The 4768-nt window shown below is 41.4% G+C and overlaps 1 pseudogene; it reads right to left on the reverse strand.

Annotated features, from left to right (window-relative positions):
- Positions 1-2032: 2032 nt before the first annotated feature.
- LOC123840132 (U2 spliceosomal RNA) lies at positions 2033-2138 on the reverse strand (annotated as a pseudogene).
- Between the last annotated feature and the right edge of the window lie 2630 nt (positions 2139-4768).

Genomic DNA, 4768 nt, shown 5'->3' on the forward strand with positions numbered 1-4768 from the left:
TAAAATAAAAAATAAAATATCTGCTCTAATACAAAATTCTCACCTGCTTCAGCAAGTGTTGTAGGTGTGCATATGAATGTGTGTGTGTGTGTGTGTGTGTAGTAAGGTGTGCCTATCACACTCCTTTTCCCATTCTTGGCTAAGATATGCCAATCAGGACAATAAAGCAACAATACAACGACAAAACTAGACAAGATCAGGTGAACTGCTTAACTAGATGTGCCCTGTAAATTTAGAACAAAAAGAGTTGATCTGGTAGATTCAGAAAGACATAAAACAAAGTCTATTGCAGTGCTAACATTCACTGGATAATGCAGCCAAGATAAAAATATACATATGGAGAAGCACCTAACAAACAGACACTGTCTAGCTAATTGTTGAACAAGAGTCTTTGTTTGTTAAGAACCTGATCCACAGCCCAGCCCAGAAAGCCCAAGTGCTGGTGGAAAAGGCTTCCAGGAAAGCAGGAGAGGAATGCTAACCAACCTAACCTACTGGAGCTTATCACTTCTCTAAAAGTTGTGGTATTTAGAATTGTTTGTGTAAGAAGTAATAAAGGCCGGCAGGCTGGTACCTGTTAAGCTATTGACATATGTTGCCCAAGCAGCTCTCGGATTGGCTCTGTGTTCCTTCATGTGGGGGCCAGAGTAGTTCCATAGCTCTCATGCCAACAAAACAAGGTCTGAAAAAAAAAAAAAAAATCAATGCTGACCGCAGTGTCACCTCCTTTGCTCTCCATGCCTGGTCAAGGGTGATGCAACTTGCATTCAGAGGTAGAGGCTGGCTTTGGGAAGACGTCAGCTTGATGCGTGCAATTACTTTGCTTGTCTTTCCTCATAGGGCTGTTTTTCTACAGAGGATTTCTGGCTCAGTAGCTTCTTTCCTTTGGTTTCCTTTCCTATTTTCACCTAAATCTGTGTCTTCTGTCCTTCGCTGGTACTCAGAGACGCAGCATCTGGTTACTCTGATGTGATTTGGGTGTTATTGTAGAGCATTTCTGTGGAGGAGCAAGGGTCTCTACTGCAAAATGCCCCCCAAAAGTATTTCTGGAAAGGTTGCTTCAGATGGGTATTTATCAGAGGTGCTGCTCTTCTCCACATGAATACTTTAGGGAATATTGGATTCTAGCTCAGTTTGGAGTGTATTTAAAGGTTTCCATTCAGTTTATTAGGCTCTAGTAGTAGGTTTGTGCTAATTGCTAAATCGAATGAAAACAGCAATAACTTGCTCAGTAACAAGATTAATATATTTTCAGCAAATCAGGGCCACTCTTTATGGATTTTTCCTTGTCGTTTGTAAATAGAGGGCTGGTAGAAAGTGTAAGGCAGGATGACAACATTCTGTCGGTGGTACCCTGACAACCCTAGGATATACCACTTTTACAGTTGTCTCAGGAGTAATGACGAAATGACTCACCTTGGTACTTGGGAAATTTAATCTCACAGGAGTTTTCCAGAATTAGATTCATACATAGGGAAAAAAATTCCTATGCACATCAGAGAAGCTGGTCACATTAACATATAGTCTTGGGAGGTTATTTTCTCACATTAGAGCTGAAAGTTTCATGTGATCCTCAACTTTAACACATTTCACAGTTCATTAAATGCTACCTCCATGTGTTGTTCAGGCCAGAAACCTGGGAATTATCTTCGACAGCTCTGCTTCTTTGGTGGTAGTCAACCCATTACCAAATGCGGCTGTGTCAACCTCCAAAGTACATTTGAATCTGTCAACTCTTATCTCCATTGCTACGATCTTCTGCTTAGACATAATCCTGCCTGGTTTTCCTGCTTTCACATTTGCCCCTTCCAATCAGTTCTGTATAGAGCAACCAACATGTGTGGGAATATTTATTTTCATCAATGCTGCACACATGCCGAGTTTTGTTTGCATAAACATAGAATGATGACAGTCATAATTCTGCAGTTCTTATAATAACTCTCCGGAGATAATAAGGAGCTGTCTCCTCTTCCTCCTTCATTCTCAATCCCCAACAGTAATCACTGGTACCCTTTTTGTAGTTGTTGAATATTTACGTTATATTTCTAAATTATATGTTTTATTGCTTTTACTTGATTTTTCTGTTCTGGTAAGAACAGATACTACACTTGATCTTAGCCAAAAGGCCAAGAAGCTATCATTTTTCTGTTTCAGAAAAATCACTACTTTGAATTTCTGTTTACTATGAAATGATGAGAATTTATGCTGTCCTAAACACCCCTTTCTCTCTTCTCAGCCCTGGCCCATTTTCCTAATGGAATCATATCATAATTTTGAATTAGATCAAAATGCAGGGTTTGTATTACTCTGAATATGACTTTTAGTCTTAACTGAGTCATGTGGTAGACTATTGTTATATTTCCTTTTCTGTTTGAATAGTTTCCCCTGCTAATAATTGCCCGGTCTTTGCTGAGTTATCTATATGCATATCACTAATCCACTCCTAATTTTTCACAAGAACTGGGAGCTCTAGTACTAATATATGTTCATGTTCCAGTACAGTTTGGTGACTCGTGATGCCCGCTACACAGCTGCCGGGAGTTTTATTTTGCCATTAGTCTGAGGATTTCTATTACTTCCCTTTTGTATTGGAATCCTTATCTCTTAGATCCACTGATTGAAGAGATTTTGTTCTATCCTCACTCTTGATTGAGAGAATTAATTCTTGCTCAAAAATTTGAATTACTTCATTGTTTTCTAGCTTCTAGAATTAATATTGAGCAATCCAATGGTATTCTGGTTGTGGATCCTTTGTATGTGACTTTCCCTCTATTTTATTTCATGAGTCCCTTCTAAGACCAATGCGTGTTGGTGTGGGTTTCTTCTTGCTCTCTGCATTGGTTTTGTTCCTTGTTTGTTCTCCTTTTTGCTATTTCTGTATTTTGGTTTCTGATTCTCCCATTAGAGATTTTCCTTGACTGTCTGGTGATTTCTGGCTTTCCATTCATATTTAAGCTAGCTGCTGGGAGGATTTGTCAACTGGGAGACTTTACTCTAGAGCAGTAGGTTTGGCAAACTGAGACCCATGAGTCAAATCTGACCCACTGCTTGTTTTTTTACAGTGCTAAATGTTAAAGAAAATCATGAGAACAATAATATTTTGTGACACATGAAACTTCTTCATATTTTTACTCTAATTAGCTTACCTTAGAGAACTGAGTGAACCCAGAAGTTGGAATACCTGTAGAGAAGAAAACAGTCGATCTCACATACCCCTCCCAGGGCTTATGTTCTTCATTAAGAGCATTTCTGGGGGCGCCTGGGTGGCTCAGTCGTTAAGCGTCTGCCTTCGGCTCAGGTCATGATCCCAGGGTCCTGGGATCGAGCCCCACATCGGGCTCCCTGCTCAGCGGGAAGCCTGCTTCTCCTTCTCCCACTCCCCCTGCTTGTATTCCCTCTCTCGCTGTGTCTCTCTCTGGCAAATAAATAAATAAAATCTTTAAAAAAAAAAAAAAAAAGAGCATTTCTGACCAACCCAACTAGTAGAGAGCTCTAGCATCAATACAGCCCAGACGGTTCAGGCACTGTCCCCTCAAGCCTGCCTCTATCTGAATGGTTTGAAAAGACAGTGCTGATAGGGCTGCTCTGGAAAGGACACTGTGCCAGAGTGTAATTGTTCTGTACCAAGATCTGCAAGTCCCAGATGGGTCTTGTGGGACATTCTGCATCAGAGCGACAGGACAGGGGCCAAAACATGGCAGAGATTTGTGGGAACATATGCATACCTAGCATTTGAGGTTACTTGTATTTTCAAGGTGAATGGAATCTTTTGAATACGTTGATCAATTCACATGACTCTACTACTCAAACATTTCCATGGTCTTCCATCACATTTAGCACCAACCCTAAGTTTCTGACCATGGCCTAGAATGTCTGCAAGCCCTCTTCTCTCACTCTCTGACTTCCTCTGCTGCTGGTTTACCCTTTGCTTGCTCTGCACTACCCACACCAGCCTCCTCGCTGTTCCTTGACTATGCTGAGCTAGTTTCCTTCTGAGTCTTTGCATTTGCTCTTCATCCTGCCTGGTACAGTTTCCCCAAATCTTCAGATGTTTTGTCTGTTTCATCTCAGACCCACTCCCCGCCTTTGCCTCTCTCTGTGCTGCAAGATTGATCCTTACAAATTACATCTGCCATCCTCCCTTGCCAATTGGTTTTCAGTTAAGTTTGGTGAGTGAGAGACATTCATCTTTTGGGGTGGGGAGGAGGAACGATGGAGAGGAAGAATCCAGGAGATTTCTTCCCTTTTCTCTCTTTTGGGTAATACCTCCAGCAATCACTGCATCTTTTCCACCGTTCCAGCATTTGCAAAATGGCCTTGGCCTCTGGGTTTTGTTTCTTTATTCTTCAGCCTAAGGGTCAATTGCAAATCTGTGGGTTGTTGCATTGTCAACTGTTTGCTCTTTAAGCATTTCTAACATCATCATCAGAATCATCAGAACTGATTCTCGGGGTGCCTGGGTGGCTCAGTCTTTAAGCGTCTGCCTTCGGCTCAGGTCATGATCCCAGGGTCCTGGGATTGAACCCTGCATCGGGCTCCCTGCTCCACGGGAAGCCTGCTTCTCCTTCTCCCACTCCCCCTGCTTGTGTTCCCTCTCTCACTGTGTCTCTCTCTGTCAAATAGATAAATAAAAAATCTTAAAAAAAAAAAAAGAATTGATTCTCCGTATTAAATCTAGACTACTGTGTGTTGGACTATTTCTTTCCTGCTTGGATCCTGACGGATATATCTTGCTTTATGTTTTCCATAGCACTTTATCACTACCTCC

Source organism: Mirounga angustirostris, unplaced genomic scaffold, assembly GCF_029215605.1.
Source record: "Mirounga angustirostris isolate CCGP_5_RB_7025 unplaced genomic scaffold, mMirAng1.0.hap1 SCAF_3, whole genome shotgun sequence".
Taxonomy (NCBI): domain Eukaryota; kingdom Metazoa; phylum Chordata; class Mammalia; order Carnivora; family Phocidae; genus Mirounga; species Mirounga angustirostris.